This window comes from Malaclemys terrapin, chromosome 1 (genome assembly GCF_027887155.1).
Source record: "Malaclemys terrapin pileata isolate rMalTer1 chromosome 1, rMalTer1.hap1, whole genome shotgun sequence".
Taxonomy (NCBI): domain Eukaryota; kingdom Metazoa; phylum Chordata; order Testudines; family Emydidae; genus Malaclemys; species Malaclemys terrapin.
Window position 1 is genome coordinate 303,717,710 of NC_071505.1, and position 18,569 is coordinate 303,736,278.

General features: G+C 42.8%; 1 protein-coding gene and 1 long non-coding RNA gene across 6 annotated transcripts in view; one reads left to right on the forward strand and one right to left on the reverse strand.

The window, feature by feature from the left end:
• The window catches only part of STARD13 (StAR related lipid transfer domain containing 13), a 442,897-nt gene that overhangs the window by 15,395 nt on the left and 408,933 nt on the right, over window positions 1–18,569 (forward strand). For 3 of the 5 annotated variants that reach the window (XM_054015313.1, XM_054015312.1, XM_054015316.1), the window contains one exon: window positions 1,910–2,001. The exons of 1 other annotated variant lie outside the window; for it this stretch is intronic. The gene's annotated coding sequence lies outside the window, so the exon portion shown is untranslated. Of the gene's footprint in view, window positions 1–1,909; window positions 2,002–13,103; window positions 13,194–18,569 lie in introns of those variants that run through there. One more of the 5 variants, XM_054015315.1, reaches the window with a different exon arrangement.
• Window positions 13,097–18,569, reverse strand: part of LOC128829877 (uncharacterized) — a 91,615-nt gene continuing 86,142 nt past the window's right edge. Inside the window, exon 4 of the long non-coding RNA XR_008443500.1 lies at window positions 13,097–13,181. This is a non-coding gene — a long non-coding RNA (uncharacterized LOC128829877). The remainder of the gene's footprint in view (window positions 13,182–18,569) is intronic.

Here is an 18,569-nt window from a genome sequence, read left to right on the forward strand (position 1 = left end):
TGGAAAACTAAATTGTAATAGAGCAACAGAAATATCTAAATTTGGAGGGGAAGGATAAGCTTAATGCTTGTCTTTATTTAAAGCACAATCCTATAGAAATGAGAAATCTTGAGACATTCAATCCATCTCTCTACCAATGCAGGATATTTCCTGTGACTCTAATCACCCCCATATTTGCACTCTACTGCAATGGTGTTTGTATAAAATATTAGTTTCATTTGATATCTCACAAGGCATAACATGCTGATTATTAATATAATTGTACAATGCAGGTGTTAATGTAATATGTGAAGTTTATGAATTCCCTCTGTCATGTTTCTAGGACATGTTTAAGACAAGACAGCCTAGGCAAAGGTGATAAACAGGTCTGTCTTAGACCAAGCAATGTGGGTTTACCTCAACTTGTATATTAGCTCTAAAGAAAGCTATCAAGCTGAACAAGTGGAGATTATCCTGATTCTGAACTCAAGAGATGGAGAATTAGCATGGTCCATGCACCCCAGAGAGATACTGGAGCCTGAATCCCCCTTTGGGGACATAAGGCACATGGAGACTCTATCCTTGTCCTTCACCTCAGGAGATGAAGAAACCAAACAATTTGATCTCAGTGATGGGTCCTGGCCGGTAGAAAGTTGGAAAGGTAAAAGAAATCATCCTGAACAAAGACTTTATCTTGCTAGATTAAGTTTTAGACTTCAGATGCATGTTTTCACTCTTATTTGCTTGTAACCAACTCTACCTTTATCTCTTCTACTTGGTATCACTTAATCCCCACTCTTTTAATTAACCTGTTTTACTTGTACTGTAAACCAATTCAATGCTGTGTTTGAAGGGAAAGGTGTATTTACCCCAGTTAAATTGATAAGCTGTGATATACTGACTCTTTAACAGAGCAGCAAACTTAATGTGTTCTGTGAATGCACAGTGGTAAGGGCTGTGCATTGCAGAGAGACATCTCTGAAGATCTTGGGAGCCGAAGCTCACTGTTACATACTAGGTGAGGTTTGGACTGGGAGAGCCTTGAGTAGTTTGCTGGTGAGGAAAACAGACTGGTGTGGGAGGGAGCTGACACAGTCTAATCACCAGCAAAACTCATGAGAGGTGGAGCAATAGTACAGTGGCTCATAGCTGTGGGTATCCCCAGCAGCATGTTACAGTCCTGTCAGGCGTTCAACCTGAATTATATAACCCAATTGTTGAGCTTAGGTTAAATTAACCCAGAATTCAGTTATTCAAAGGGGAGGAGTGTTAGGGAAGCTGTTAAACTCAACAGATTGGAAAAGAATAGTCAGTGTAGTTCCCACATGTTGGGACTCCGGGGTCAGTAGGCCTGATTCATGGTCGATTAGGGAAGCTTTTCCAGCTGGTTGGAGGTGGGGAAAGGGAACAATATTTTTATGTTTAAACTGTTCATGAGGGAACAGGGTGGGGTTCTGCAGCTGGGAAGGTGGAGGGCAAATGGAGGACTGTCTTTTAATTGGTTCATTAGTAATGTTTGCAGCCCTCCTGGAGGCCACTGTAATGAAAACAAATAATCAGATTGGGAACTTTTGATGTAGCAGCACGAATTGTGGGGCACACACACCCCCTGGGGGCATGATGAGGTTATCAGGAGTGTGCAAGGACCTGAAGGGGGCCATGTTTTGTCCAGCAGGGGAAGTGGACGGAGCTCTGTGCAGGCAGTCTTGGCTGCCAGGACCAGGGTACCTAGCTGTCTTGCTCCCCCCACTGTTGCAGCAGTTATCCTCCTAGGCTGGCAAGGCCAGTGAGGACTCTGCAAGTGGGGACACAAAGACTGCACCCTGGGAGGATTGATCGCTTTACCCCCTCTCCCAACAGACAGGGCCGTGCTGGAGTTCTGGCCTGACCCCAGCCCTTTATTGTGGCCTCATTTGTTTTCCCTGTGCAGGGTGGGGAGTGAGATGAGCAGGGAGCCAAATCCCAGCAGCTAAGACCACACCACTGCTGCAAGGAGCAGAAGGCTTCCTCACCTGCCACATGGTGAGTACTCCTCAGCCCCCATGGGTACTCGGGGGAGCACCTGGAACATATATCTCCGAAGTGGGACTCTTCCCCGCCCCCCCCAAAAAAAGCTTAAAAACTCTGCCTTAGATCCATGCTTGGAGGGAATCCTTCAGAACTGCCCCAGGCTGCATGGTGATGGTGGTGAGCATCAGTCCTCTACCTTCTCCTGGTCCTGCCAAGACCTCTGTGTGGGTCCAGGAATTGGTATGTGAAGCCAGGGTGAGGGACAATGGCATTTCATCCAGTCCCTGGCTGTGTGGGACATCTGCTTAAGAGTTAGTACAGACTACCCATGAGTCACACGAAATAATTTCTCTCTATAGTCAGTGTTTCCAACCATATTCATTATTATTCACATTATGATAGTACCTAGAAACCCCAATCAGGACCGCTTTGCGTGAAGCACTGGACAGACCAGTAATGAAGATGGTCACTGTAAACCTTAAGAGTTTACAGCCCAGATAATCAACAGTATGTCTCCCACTCTTTGATTTTTATTGTGAGATTCCCTGTATTTGGTGGGCTTTTTTTCTTAAAGCCCTAGCTTCTGAATGAAGGTGGGAGTAGATGGCTCAATAAACTAAAAGATTTGATATGTGGGTTAAATGGTGAAGGGGCATAATGGCAAAGACAAGGAGCTTGTGTGTGGTTGAGTCGGGGGAGCTTGTGGAAGGCTGCAGCATGGGGCCAAGTGATCAAAGCCCTGACTCAGAGGTGATCCTAACAGCTGTGTTTTTGACTTGAGGGTTTTGAAGGGTTTTCCCAGGGTGAAACCTGAATTGTGGGACCACTGAGCCCTCTGTCTTGCCAACTTGGGGTATCCCTCTCACACTGTGTGATGCTGTGACAAGCTACAAACCACTTACAGACATCCACAGGGAGGGACACACCCAACTGAGTTACATACAGAGCTGGCTCCAGGCACCAGCGCAGCAAGCAGGTGCTTGGGGCGGCCAACGGAAAGGGGTGGCACATCCGGGTCTTTGGCGGCGGGTCCCTTGGTCCCTCTCAGAGGGAGGACCTGCCGCCGAAGAATGAAGCGGCGGCGGTAAAGCTGCCGCCGAAGTGCAGCCGATCGTCTTTTCCCCCTCCCCCCGCTGCTTGGGGCGGTAAAAATGCTGGAGGCAGCCCTGGTTACATAAATGCTTCTCCCAGCCACTCATGAACCAACAATAGGGAGGCTCCAGCCAATTCCCCCCAGCTCCCCAGCCTGGTACCCCAGAACTGTACCATCTTGCAATGGTTAGAAGCCTGACCAGTGTAAGTTCATTACTCAGTTTGACTCTCCCTTGATGTGAAGAGGGGACACACTAGCCTTTATAACCTGAGCTGAGATTTCCCGGACTCTTCTACCGAACCACATTGTTTTAGATAAAATATAAAACATATTTATTAACTACTGAAAAGTGATAAATAATAACAGAGATCAAAGTTGGTTACCTAAGAAATAAAATTAAATTCACAATGTGAAGTTCTATAAGCGGATTTGAATCAAGCAGTGTCTCACCCTGATAGTACAAACAGGTCACAGATCTTCAATACTCAGGTTGGAACTCTCCTTCAGCCCGGGACCTCCTTCCCAGTTCAAAGTCTTTGACCTCCAGATGTGTTTCCAGGTGTTGAGTTGTGGGGAGAGTGAGATCATGGCATGATGTCACTCCCCCTTTATAGTTTCTTCCAGCTTGCTGGAAAGATCTTTTGCTATGACATGGATCAAGCAGCCTCCATTGTATGTGTGGTTTCTCTGAGACATCTTCACCGTATACAGTTCCTGGGATAATAGTTGGGAGTGTGGATTCCCTTTAATGGGCCACCATCATGTCTGGCTATTCCACTGTTGTACCTGAAAGGCTGGTTGTGTGTTCCTAATCTCACAACATATTTCAATAACACACACTGCAAAACTTCATAACTTCTCATAAAATGATAGCACATATAGTCCAAGAGGATATTGATGTTCAACAGATCAAGACTTTTAAAATGATACCTCACAAGGCATACTTTGTACAAAACATATCATAATTATGACAGTGGTGAATATAGGGGTTCCAGAGTGTCACAAGGGGGTAATGCAGCCAGAGAGAAGGAGATTACAGTAGTTGAGGGCTGGCATGAGATGACTAGGGCCTGAATGAGAGCTGTGGAAGTCTGGACAGACAGAAAAGACCAATAGAAATGTTATACAGGTAGAAGTGTCAAGCCTTGGACACTGCCTGGATGTGTGGGTCTAGAGAAAGGGCTGTTTCAAAGATGACACTCATTATGGTGTTTACAGACTGAGGGGATGGCTAAAAAATTGAGAGGGGAAAGCTTGGTTTTAGCCATGTTGAACCTTTGTCTAACTTTGAGCACAAGAGTAGCCCCATTTACACCATGCTTCAGTGCCTTGCTGAATTGGGACCCAAATTACTTGAATGACTTTGTACATTATGACTGAATTCCTGCTCCCTTCCAAGGTGCTGTACAACTTTGCTCCATATGTATCTGATTTCTACCTAGCCTCCACCTTGTGACCTACATACTGCCAGCTCACCTCATTTTAAAAACTCCCTTTGTCTTCTCCCCTTGTCCCTTTCTCTATGTGCCTAAAGCAACCTCCCTCTTTGGGGGTGCAAAGCATACGCCATCATATGGACTGTGGTATATTCCCTACATTCTAATGCCTCCTTAAACCCCCCTACTGTTACCTTGTCCCTGGAAAAGTACCTCTGCTCTAGTGCTATCATCTGCTTCCTAAATCTGTTCTTTAAAGGTTCAAAGACAGCTGTTTCACATCTCTTTATTTGATGTTATCTCTTTCATTTCTCTTCCTGCTCTGTTCTTTTAACTCCCTCTGTTTGTCTAATGTACACTGTAAACTCCCCAGGGCAAGAAGCATGGGCAGATTCTCATCCTGACTACATTGGAGTAACTTCATAAAAGTCAAAGGAGTTACTCTGGAGTTATCTTGATGTAACCAGAGGCAGAGTTTAGACATTTTTTTTCTTTCTGTAAATACATATGTAAGCAGAGTCTGGATGAGCTCTCCCCTGACATCTAGTGCTGAGCTGTGGAAAAAGACTTCAGAAACTGATCTCGTTTGCATGGACACACCCACCCCGCCTAGGTGCTCAGCATGATGGGACTGCTTGCCCAAATGTTCACTTGTGGCTGGTGTTAGATCTCCAGTCTCCTTGTTATTGGGGAAGGAGTAATAAAGGGTTGTTTACCCTTGTTGTGTGAACCCAGGGCAGCAGAACTGTACCCGGCATACCCCAATGGAGGGACTCACTCTCAACTGAATGGCACTTGCTAGGCAGGGGACATGGGTTCCAAAGGTCAGTGAGTTGGGAGGGATTCTGCTAGCCATTGGTGGGGTTGAGCTGCCATTTGACTGCCTTGCTCCATGGTATAATAGAGCTACTTTAGACTCAGTTGAGAGTCTAGTTACTCACTGCAGAGCTGAAATCACTGATTTGTAGGTTTAAGTATTAGATCTACTTTGGGATACTGTCTTTATTGCAAGATGACAGGTTTCAGAGTAGCAGCTGTGTTAGTCTGTATCTGCAAAAGTATGCATCTGAAGAAGTGGGCTGCAGTCCATGAAAGCTTATGCTCTAATAAATTTGTTAGTCTCTAAGGTGCCACAAGTACTCCTGTTCTTTTTATTGCAAGTGACTGCCCAGTGCGTACCAGCAGTGAGGCTTCCCCACTAACAGCTGAAATCACTGAGAGCTGTGTTCAGTGGGGTGGGGCCTGAAGACATCTTGGTGAGCAGGCGGCTGGTGGAGAGGTGTGACAAGCAGCTAGCAGAGAAGCTGGTGGAGAGGGCCAGAGCAGAGCCCCACAGAGGCATGACAAGTGGGGCAATGAGTGAGTGCCTAAGCAGTGCAGTGTGTAAGGTGCCTCCTTACCCCCTCACCCCCACACAGGGTGGGAGGTGAACTCTCCAGATGAACCTCTGAACTCTGTGGCTGCCCTGGCCAAGGACAGCAACTGTGAGTAGGGTACAGAGGAGGGATGGGCATGTTAAAGGGACTTTTGGGTTGCTGGACTTAAGAACCTGAGGGGAAAAGGATACTGCCCAACTTACTTGGGGGATGGGTCTTTTGCTCATGGTTTCTGTTTATGAACCCTAGTTGTGGTGTTTTCCCACATGAATGCTGAGTTAATTCCCTCCTTTTAATAAAAGTTTTTGCTATACTCAGACTCTGGGCTTATGAGAGGGGAAGTATTGCCTCCTAGAGATGCCCAGGGAGCGGTGTGTAATTGTCCCAGGTCACTGGGTGGGGGCTCAAGCTGGTTTTGTGTTGTATTGTTGAAAAGGAACCCCTAGATACTGAACCCGGCCCTTGTTGCTGCTAGCTCCACCTTGCACAAGGGTTACACATAAATGTGTTTTATGGCAATTAACAATATCAAATCTGCTTCATTTAGAGAGTTTAACATTAAATTTAAAATCTGCAGAAGTGATGCCGATCCTGAAAAGTATCTTATCAGTGATAATACAGCTACCAACCTACACCAGTTGTCAAGCAGGAGCAGTTAAATGATTTCTGACAGGACATTGACAATTAGAAGTTAGATGAGAGATCTTTACTATTCAATACACTAACTTTTTAAATGGGGTCTGGGGTAGGCTGGAGAAGCACATATACAATGAAGACCTAGCAATTGACTCGTGCAGATTGTATCTGATTTCCTCTGGAGCCCTGTCAGCCACCTCAGTTTTTCAAAAAGTATTGTTTAAATTTATCTCAGGAATGTAATGGAGGCTGAGACCCCTGTTATCTGGAAGAAGAGGTGAAGCTACAGGGGTACTGATCCAAGCCTTTAAGTAATCGAGATCAAAATATTTATTTTCCGTTATGTGATGAGCCCCACAGGTTGTACCTTGCATGGTGCTTCAGTTTCACCTGAAATTCAGCTGCTGGAGTGAGCTTGGGTTACTAAAGATAAACTTTTTCTCCACGTAGCACCCCTGCTGAAAACACAGCGTGGCTTCCTTCCAGAAAAAGTTATTTTAAAAATATTTGTATGCTTACTGGACTTGCTTTGAATGGACATAACTGCTCTTTTGTACTGTCAGCTCCTTACATCCCTGCAGGTTTCTCTCTTCTATTATGCCCCCAAACTCCTTGCCTCTGCAGATTAGGGGACATTGAAGAATGTGCAGCTCTGTCACTGTGATGACCGCTTTTGCAACTGACTAGCACTGATGCCCAGTGATGGTTGGTTTGTATAGAAGTTTACCAGTATGCCCAAGTATGTAAGCGGTTCCAAATGGAAGAACTTTATTGTATAATTTTGGTCTTACTCACTGAATGAGTCTCCCATCCTATATGAAGTTCCTTGCACAAGAAGGCCACACAGCCATCTGCTATGGGGGGGGGGGGGAGAGGAGTGGGCAGAGAGGGACATTACACTATGCCATTCAATGATTAAATAGCAGAAAGGCAAAGAAACTACCATGACTAAGATATTGCTGCAGTTATTGGCATTAATTCCCACAAGGGAGTCAGTATGGTTAGAGGGTCACAGTGGGAAAATCATGGGCAGCCGGTGAGCTGCAGCAGCTGTCAACAAATCCATGCCCCTTCTGTGTTCACAGGGTTGTGGAAATCATTCACTGTGCCCACTACTGCTTCCTGCTGTGATGTGTAGCTAGATTACTTTGCGGTCCATGCCTGTAGTGTCAGGGGGTGGTACCGGCATGGGAAATAAGCTGTGATTTGGTACTGAGATACTACCATGATAGATCTCTTAAAATATTTTTAATGGGACTCAATATTGTCCCTTGTCCTCCATATTACCACATTCCCTTTGGCCGGGCTTCTTTTTTCTGTGTGTTCCTGCCAGCTCTGAGCTGCTGTCATTGCTGCATAACCGACGGTGAGTTATGATAAAAGATATTAGTCTGGGTTCTCTCTTACTAATTATTATTATTTGTATTATAGTAGGGCCTAGAGGCTCCAAGTGAGATCAGGGCTGCATCATGCTCGTCACTGTGTAAATATCTAGTAAAAAATAGTCCCTGCCCTTAAGAGCTTGCAGTCTAAATCAACTAAAGGTGGGTGGAGAAACACAGTCCAGGAAGAAAGCATAGATCTCAGTCCAGTGCTCCAGCCATTTGACTATGCTACCTTCTGTTAGTCCACTCTTTTTTACGGACATGGGCGCTTGCATTGCTTCCCTTGACCAACTGTTCAACTCTAAGGTACAGCTGCACTTTAGCCCACCATTTATTGGGGTTTACAGTTCAGTTCTGGTTTCGCACACCACTGCTCTGGTAGGTTGTCTTTGCCGTGCATACAGGGCAATTGGGTTGCATTTTTTTCCTTCTAAGTATTATGCTTGGTGGCCTGACTGGGGTCCATAAGAATATGAAAAATCTCTTTTTTGGAGCTTGCTCTGAAGGTTGCTGCACCAAGCATGTGTAACTTTGAACTACAAATTGATTATAGAAAGGTTCACCTGAAGGTTTTGAACAACAAAGTGCAAAACTGAGAGTACAGAGGGGGGAGAAAAGGTGATGCATAGTAGGACCATGGACTTTAAAAGAGAGAAATTCTGGGGCACTACTTTGTTTTGCCCTCCAGAAACACAGGTGTAAGCACAAGGGATGGGTGCAAAAGGTAATGCACAGAACTCTACTACTCAGCATTTGAGTTGCATTAGTAATGGATGGCAATAGTAGAATGGACAGAAATGTACAGGCAATAGGAATAGTCTGATTGTGTGGAATTAGGAGTCTTAGTACAGGTTAGCAGTGCCAGGTCACAGGAGGCTCTCCAGTGCTCAGGAGCAGACACTGGAGACTTGACAGAGGAAACAAAAGAGGTTGCTTGGAGCGGAACATGAACAGAGTGAATAACATCCAGGGAAGATGGGAGCTTTGGTCTGCCAACGGGAATGCTCTTGTAGTTTCTCAACAGAGCAGCTTGCCATGTAGTAAGTTAATGTAGTGACTAATCTACTTGACAGTGACACCCCATCACTTCTGTCTGCAGACTGGCTTGCAATACTAGTGGTGTCCCTGATAGTTTTCTGACAGAATCCTGTTGTCACCTACTTCCAGAGAGGTATGTCTTTAACCACCATGTAGCCTGATTCCTGTGATCCCACTGTAATTTCTCACTATGGTTCAAGATAATGTGTGCATGCCTTTAGGACAAATCTTTATCAGATAAATGGAGGAATCAAACCCATGACTCACAGGCTTTGCACAATCCCAGGGGCTCTTCCTCTTACATTTCCAAGCATGGCCACAGCATGAGGTTGGAGCAGGTCACTGCTGTATTATCAAGCAGACACAAACTGCTGCTGAGTGTCTGCTATTCCCCCCCCCCCCCCTTTATGGCTTGCTGTTATAAATTGGCTTGGCAATGAGTCAGTGCAGGACCAGTTGGGTGTGTGAGTTACCCGATGGAGGCAATTGTGGGCAAATTTTCCAGTGCAAACTTTCAGGGCTCCTGTTCTCCCTTGCCCAGAAGTAGGTCCCTCAAATATTCCATGGTATCTTTTCTTGCCCAGGGTCTTCCCCACGTGTCTCCTGCCAAACAATTGCAGCATCAACACATTTGCTCCACAGAGGAGCCCTTCTTTGCAAATACACAGGAGATAAAACCAAAATAGGAACAGCGAAGGGTTTGGGACTAAAACTGGCTTTATTGACTTCAATGGAGATGTCCCCATTTACACCATGACTGAAGCTGGCTTACTGTGACTTACTAGTAATATACAGTGGAGTTGAACAGGAATTTTTTGCTGCAACTTTTTTTTTGGCGGGTGGGGGGTGGAAAATGCTGATTTGTTAAAATCCGACCATCACAGCACTGTATCGGTTTTGATAGGAAGGCTTCAAAGATCCAGGATGGAATTTCTGGTTAGAGAGAGGGAGGCTGCCAGAATATCTAATAGCCCAGTGATTAGGGCACTCACCTGAGATGTAGGAGACCAAGTTCAAATCCCTGCTTTGCCTGATTCAGGCCAAAAACTTGATGCTAGGTGCATTGGCCAGCAGGCCATACAGTCAGTCTCTCTCTCTCTCTGGCCCAGTGCTTATTTAATTATTTATACAAAGCACCACTGGGAAAGACTGACTATAGCCTGGTTATTAGGGCACTCACCTGGAACATGGGAGATGGAGGTTCAAATTACTGCTCCTAGTCAGCCAGTTGCAAGGACTTGACCCTGGGTCTCTCACATACCAGATGCATGCCCTAACCCCTGGGCTATTGGCTGTTCTCTGGAGGGTCATTTGCTTACTCATGTTTTTTCATGATAAACTTCAAAAGGTCTCATTTTGGTTTTAGTGCAGAACAAAAACAAATTGTGAAACCTCAAAGTTTTCCATAAAATAGAATTTTTGTGTTCTGACCAGCTCCAATATACCAATCTTTAGCATAACTCAGGGAACCCAGCTGCCTGACTTTGTCTCACACAAATCTTTCTCATTTATACAAGTAGTTCAGATGACTTTAGTGGCACTACCATGTGGATAAAGATTACTCACATGTGGCAGAGATGCAGAATAAGGCTTTGTGCAGTCTGCATTACATTTATATGGCAAGATTACAGTTGTAACGCTATGGAGCGTTAAATGTAATTGTGTATAAAATTGCACAATAATTAAATTGTCTATAAATTGTGAGCACTCAAATCAAGCATAACCAAATCTCGCACAACACTCAAAGTATTAGCTTAATATTGGTGCCATATGGTTGGTTTTTCTGTTTCTCATAACTGTCATTCTTCATCCTTGTCAGCTGCTCATGCAGACTTGCCAGATAATATTTGCACCATAGCCAAAAATTTCTAACAGCTGGTGTAGTACTGGTTAAACACTCTCTATAACACTTCAAAGTTTAATGCTCCCATACACATGTTGGAAAGCTGATTCTCGGAGCAGATGTTTAGCTTTGTTTTTGAAATTAATTTCACAACTGCTTTCTTGTCGGTTGCTGCCTCTTATGATCAGTTCTGCTGCTGCTGCATTCCAAAAGACGAATGAGCTCATCAGAATCCTGACATTGAGATTTTTAAAGACACCTAAACTAACAGTATAAATATCAGATTTTGTAGACATCCATTTAAGAACAAGGGAACTGCTCATGATCATATTAAAGTTAATGGTAAAACTCCCATTGATTTCAATAGCAGCAGTATTGGATCATAAAGACCCTGTTCCTTGTAAGATACTGGATGCAGACTGTTGAGCTAAATATCTTGTGAGGGACAGGGATACCCATGTAAGTTACAAAATAAAATTACAAGAAAAGCCTTGATACATAGCAATACATATCTTGTATTTGGGGAGGCGGAGATCAAGCTGAGTTAGAAGGAAACATTACCATACCATAGCCACATATATATTTCTCACATTTCAAGAATTGCTAGTTAGTATTTGCATAAGAGAAATAATTTGATTCCTGGAAAACATTATGGTGTTAAATGGGTTGTGAATCATTTATCCGCTTAATCTGAGGCCACCAGCTGTGTGGTTAACAAATTGACTCTTAATGCACCCATTTAGTCTTGTAGTGAAGGGCAACCAGGCTTTTTGCAAAAGTTTGTAGGGTCTAGAGAAGGCCTTTCCTCTGGGGCTACGGGTCATTTGATTAAAAACTAGTCTTTGAATTTAGTATAGCTCTGACTCTTATGCTGGTGTATTATGATTAAAATTCTTAGCAGTAAACATGTACAATCAAGTTAGCCATCTTTTACGAAGGTAGTCTTGGCAACCACATGCACACAACTCTAAAAATCTGGGCCCAGGGCCTGATTCTGGGCCAAACTGTAGAGGGCCTCATTCTGTGTGCTTTATGCACCCACAACCTGCCATTGGCAGAATGCAAGGAGCTGAAACACATTTCTGAATCTATAAACACACATTTAAGATGAAGTATTCATGACTAAATTGGGAATTCTCTAATGCCATCTTTTTGGCAATCCGCTCTAATTCTAAACATGATGAAATCTATGTACCTTCGTGATTTATACATTTAAGATTTATAGTAAGTGAGGCATATGCTCACTGATGAATTAAACAACCATACAATTTCATAAACAATCTGACTTTATGGATAGCATATGTAGTTCCCTTGAGGCTGTGAATTTAAAGGACTGATTTATGCCTTTGGAAGAGAGGACTCCTGGCATTTTCATCTACAGCTTCTATCCCCGCCTCTCCATCCGCCCAAAGACAAGGATTTTTCTTCTCTTTTTTTCTCCCGGCAGATGGAGTCACCAATCCATGGATGATGGTAACCAGGAAGAAATAGTTGCATAGTGTATGCTCAGCCTTTATAGTAGGAGATATTTCCAGAGAGGCTGCTAAAATACCTCTCCCTCCCTCCAGACAGAAGCATTGTAGGGACAAGGTGGGGAGGACAGACCGCTGGAAGCCTGTTCTCTCTTCTCCAGCAATGAATAATTAAATCCTGCTAGATTGCTTCCCCCCACCCCCATATAGACAATGTCTCCTTATACCTCCCCAGACACAATGGGCTAAAATCTTCTCAGCTGCACCTTTGTGAACGAAAGGAATAATTTTCCCTGTGTGTGTTCTCCCAAGGATAAAATCCCCTGTGATTCCACACATATGCAAACCAGACATGCACATCCCCAGATGCAGTCTCCATTTTGTCAATTTTATCCAATACTCCATCAGTGAATAATTGCATTGGATCCTGGGTGTGGGGTGGTGTTTTTTTTTGCATAATTCCATCCACTCTCCAAAATGAGCAATTTCCAATGATATAATAAAAATGTGGGAAAGAGTGCATAAAACAAGAACCATACAAGTCCTCTTTCAGAGATGTTCATGCATGATTTTATTTATTTCATTTCATTCTCAGTGGGTCTCCATGTGCTGTAAAACAACATCAATGCAGGGCAAAACAAGAGACATACAATCCATTATCTGAATGCCTGGTATTTATGAATCCCACATGGCAAGACACAGCAAGATGTATCCCATGATTTCTTTTAAATAACAGTTTCAAACAGCTGATGTAAATAATGTATAGCTTAACAACACTGATGAACTTTATATGGAAGTTAGTAACATTCTTATGCAGCCACTCTGATGCCAGTGTCTCATGTAGGGTAGCACTCTTGCATGCATGCTATGGAAGAACAGTTGCAGGGAGAGTGCATCTACAGGAGGAAAGAGTCTGAAACGAAAGGTGAGGAGGCTTAGTGCCATAAATGTTATTTTATAACAAACTACAGTAGAACCTCAGAGTTACGGATACCTTGGGAATGGAGGTTGTTCGTAACTCTGAACAAAACAATTCTTTCAAAAAACTGAACATTCACTTAACACAGCTTTGAAACTGTACTACGCCGAAGAAAAATGCTGCTTTTAACCATCTTAATTTAAATGAAACGAGCACAGAAACAGTTTCCTTAACTTGTCAAATCTTTTTTAAACTTTTCCTTTATTTTTTTTTATTAGTTTACATTTAACACAGTACTGGACTGTGGGTTTTTGTTTTTGTCTCTGCTACTGCTTGATAATGTGGTTGATCGGTCATTTCGTAACTCGGGTTTTAGTAACTCTGAGGTTCTATTGGGCCATGTATGTTTAAGAAATGTTAAGGTGTGAGCAGTCTAATACCATTCTACCAGGAACTGGCAACTAAAAATGAAGTGCCAGATTCTGCCACCCTGGCTCATGTTGAATAGTAACTTACTACTTGAGTAATCCCTGTAACTATTCATGTAGTTTAGTACTACTCAACATCAGGGTGACAGGTTTGGCCCCTAATGGCTGTATATTCAAAAGCTCTGTACCCAGCAGTTCCTTTTGAGAACAATAGGAGCTGCTGGGTACTGCATTGTGTAGAGAATCTAGTCTTAACTGGTCAATAGTAAATACTGTTGTTATCACAGCTAGACTTTGAATATAACCTCTCAGAAAGGGAAATGGGGAACTGGCGCTGGTGGTTGCTGTTGTTTCATTTTTATAGGCTGTAGAATCAATGATTTAAATATGTTTTATATGATATTAGAGACAGAAGATGCTGCAGAATACAGCACCCAACTGAAACTTAGAGTATCTGCATTTCTGGTGCCTGCACATTTGGATTTTACCTATTAAATTGTCTTACTGATTGGTTGAGATGTAGCAAATCAAGGTGATGTGCTACAGAAAAGAAAACGCGAAGTGTGACATAAGTAGATTTTACCAGTGGCAGAACATATAGGACAATGCAGCTCATTGCTTAGTACTGTAGCAGATATACATGTGATTGCAATGCACAATTTTTACTACCCCTTGAAATAAATAGAATTGCAGCCAACCCGGAGGGCTGTGCAGACATCTGTGTTCCAAAGCCGCAAGTTCTTTTCAGTGCAGTCCAATAGCAAATCTTTCATTTGTGGTTGTTCTGCTGTTTGTCTGTTCTCTGGTTTATAACAGAGAGTCATCTGGAACAAGGTTTTTCCAGTGTGTAGATAACCAGTCAATGCTTTTGGATCAATGCCAAGCCAAACACAGCAGGAAATCAATGTCAAAGGGAACATAGTTTTGCATTTCTCACGGGCTGATAGGCTTTGTTAAGGAAGGTGTTAAGCCTTTTGCCTTGAGAGCCTGAAGTGGAGTTTCCAAACTAAGCCCCCGATCCTGAAAACTAGAAAGCACATGCTTAACTTTAAGCAGCTGAGTCCTACTAACTTCAGTGGAGCTGATTGTGTGCTTATGGTCAAACATATGTATAAGGGTTTGAAAATCAGGGCCTAACTGAAAATAGGGGTGTAAATGCAGGCAATGCTAGTGATGAAACTTGTGACTTTGATATGTCAAATGTTTCCTCTTTTAGGCAGCAGTCATGCCACTGGATTAATGTGGGCAGACCCCATTGACTTCATTGGGGCTCACTGTGGGCACAAGGGTCTGCCACACAGATCCAATGGCAGGATCAGGTGCCTCAGATTGTACTTTAAGTGGAAGAGTATGTATGTATCGGCATACACAAAAAATTCTAACTAGAGGGAAGAAAAAGAGAAGGACAGGCGAAATATATCACAGGTATTCTGTTTGCCCATTGGTCCGATGGTTTTATACTGCTGCCCATCATGTCTGTATCCGAGTGTCTTCTGTGTAAAACAGCAATAATGAAGTCTGTAGTGGATTTCATGGAGTCTCTGGAGGTTACACACTGCTTGGGGTAGCGTTATTTTGAGGGGCTGGGTTGGTTGGTAAGGTAGAAGAGAGTGCCATTCTGAGTATCATTCTTATGATGGAAAAGCTTTTTCGAAGACGAGGATTCTGCAGAATTTCCTAAAGATGGTCAGATTCTGAATGTGCAGGATCTCTGGAAGTTTGTACTGAACTATTTTTTTGCTTAGAGTATTTTCCCCATTGTATATTTCTTCCCCTCTTATTTAACATAAAATAAGTAACTTAAAATGCACTGACTAAAAACACTGAAAAATGATTCACACTTCACAGAATTATATTTTTGTTTTGATTGTACGTTAAGAAATATTTAGCTGAATCTTAACAAAGAAAAAGTTGTTGTCTATTTACATTTCATAAATAACTTGTAAAGGTTTCATTTGGCTGACACTACTTGACCCAAGATTAAGGAAGGCCTTTTTCTCAAGAGATCTAGGGAACACCCACTGATAACAATGTAAAACATTCAGTGTATTTACCAAACGTTTCCACTTGCTTGATCATTAAGGCATGCTTTTACTATGAGGTCAGCAGTGTTGTGTAAGCATAGAATTTATGGGGCGATTTGTACTGTAGGGGAGTCCTGACATGTTTTTGGCAAATACCTTTAGATACCATGGACTGATGCTACTCAGAATTTTAGCTCTGGGATATAATCAGGTTCTAGCATGATTGTGTTGCATTAGAATTCAAACCCTCTGATTGCATGGAAGACGGGGAAAAAGATTATCTAAACAATATGTGTATACATCATAGGAATTTTTTAACTGAAATTTTCCAGTCTGTTAAAAGATTATTTAATCATAAAGCCTTTTTCTTTTAGCAAACAACAGTGAAAATGTTTTTAGAAAACTAGAGGAATTTATCTAGATGAAAGGTACTGCATAAATGTAAGCTACTATTGTTGCCGTGCCCTTTAGAACCCTACATGCAGAGCTAAGGGGGAGCACTAAAAGACTATGGTGAAGAGAGCTGAAATAAGAACGCACACACTGTTAGTATGTAAACTAGTGGTAAATGCAGTGGACTGGATGACAAGATTTTTTTAGGTTATATTCCTGGTTTTGCCACTGACTTGCTATATGACCATAGGCAATTCACTTAGGGCCTAATCCAAAACCCACTGAAATCATTCTGAGTCTTCTCTTTTTTGACTTTGGTAGGCTTTAGATTATAGCCCTGATTAATCTGTTTGCCTTAATTTACCAATTTTACTTACACCATATAGGTCCTGTGAGAATTAACTAAGGTTTGCAACCCTTTGCTGAAAGCATATTGGTATATGAGCGTATGCAATGCCTGCCACCACCACTGAGCTACTGTGTAACATGGGGCAAGCAACTTTACCTCTGCATGTTTCTGTTTCTCTTCCAACCCTTTTGTCATGTCTATGTAGATTGTAAACTCTTTGGGGCAGGGACTGTTTCCTCACTCTGTGGTTGTACAGTGTCTAGCACAACGGGACCTCACCTTATTGGGGGTCTGTAGGTGCTACTGTGAGACAAATAATCAGGGTTCAAAAAAGATCTCAGGCTTCACAAAAGAACTAGATAAGTTCATGGAGGATCGGCCCATCAATGACTATTAGCCAGGATAGGCAGGGATGGTGTCCCTAACTTCTGTTTGACAGAAGCTGGGAATGGGTGACGGGGATGGATCACTTGATGATTACCTGTTCCGTTCCCTCTGGGGCATCTGGCATTGGTCACTGTCGGAATACAGGATACTGGGCTAGATGGACCTTTGGTCTGATCCAGTATGGCCGTTCTTATGTTATGTTAATCAATACAAGTAAATGTAAGATATGTTTTAATTTAAACAGTTCTAGAAGTACTTTTATAGCAATCTATAAATAAAGCCAGTTTTGAGTCTGGAGTGCATTCAGCCCAAGAAGCAATACCAAAGAGGAGTTATACGATGTACTCATTTGGAGTACTGTGTGCAGTTCTGGTCTCCCATGTTTAAAAAAGATGAACTCAAATTGGAACGGGTGCAGAGAAGGGCCACTAGGATGATCAGAGGAATGGAAAACCTACCGTATGAAAAGAGACTAGAGGAGCTCGGGTTGTTTAGTCTGACAAAACGAAGGCTGAGGGGGTGATATGATTGCTCTCTTTAAATATATCAGAGGGATAAATACAAGGGAGGGAGAGGAATTATTCCAGCTTAGTACTAATGTGGACACGAGAACGAATGGATATAAACTGGCCGTGGGGAAGTTTAGGCTTGAAATTAGACGAAGGTTTCTGACCGTCAGAGGGGTGAAATATTGGAACGGCCTTCCGAGGGAAACGGTGGGGGCGAGGGACCTGTCTGGTTTTAAGATTAAGTTAGATAAGTTTATGGAGGGAATGGTTTAATGGTAAAGCATATTAGCTGAGGAATACCGAGCAAAGGCAGGTAAATAGTATAATGGCTAACAAGGGTCAGGCTGGAGACTCTTGCCTACATGCTCGGGGTCTTACTGATCGCCATATTTGGGGTCGGGAAGGAATTTTCCTCCAGGGTAGATTGGCTGAGGCCCTGGAGGTTTTTCGCCTTCCTCCGCAGCATGGGGCAGGGATCGCTAGCAGGAGGGTTCTCTGCCAATTGAAGTCACTAAAACACAGGATTTGGAGACTTCATCAGCAGAGTCAAGGGAAGGATAGGGACGGTTTTGTGGCCTGCAGTATGCAGGGGGTCAGACCCGATGATCATAATGGTCCCTTCTGACCTTAAAGTCTATGAGTCTATGAGATGAAAATGTTAACACTTTACAAAGGTGGCAATCCTAAATATTTATGGAAGTTCTTTCATTAAATGTTTTAGGTTTTTTGCTTAGCTTTTTTTAAACTAAAATTTTAATAATTTGTCACTGGTCAAGTATAGGTGAATTATACCAGTAAAGGACAACTATATACCACAATTGCAAATTTAATATTGTACTATTTCAGGGTGGTGTCGCAGGAAACATCTCTTTAAATACTGACTTATCGGGGAGGGCTGTGGAATGAAGGGATCTCAATACAAAAGAAAATGATGGCAGAAAATGCAGAAAGAAATAAGATAAAAGCTAGGAGGAAAAAGTTACTCCAAGAATTTGAGGATATAATGTTTGACTAAAGATGAAATTAAGGCCAGCTGACCCATGTCCAGACTGCATGCATGGTGGAGATCTGACTGATATGACCAATATTGAACCCAAGATATATTTTATAGGTCTTACTGGCTGCACATACAATAAGGATTTTCAGAAATACTCCACAGTTGCTAGCAATACTGAAAGAGCTAGTATAGACCAGGTGTAGGCATTTTTATCACTGTGCTGTCTAGCTTTGTGAGCTAGTCCTCATTATAGACAAGGCTACTGAGTCCTACAATTAAAAATTCTCCTCCATAT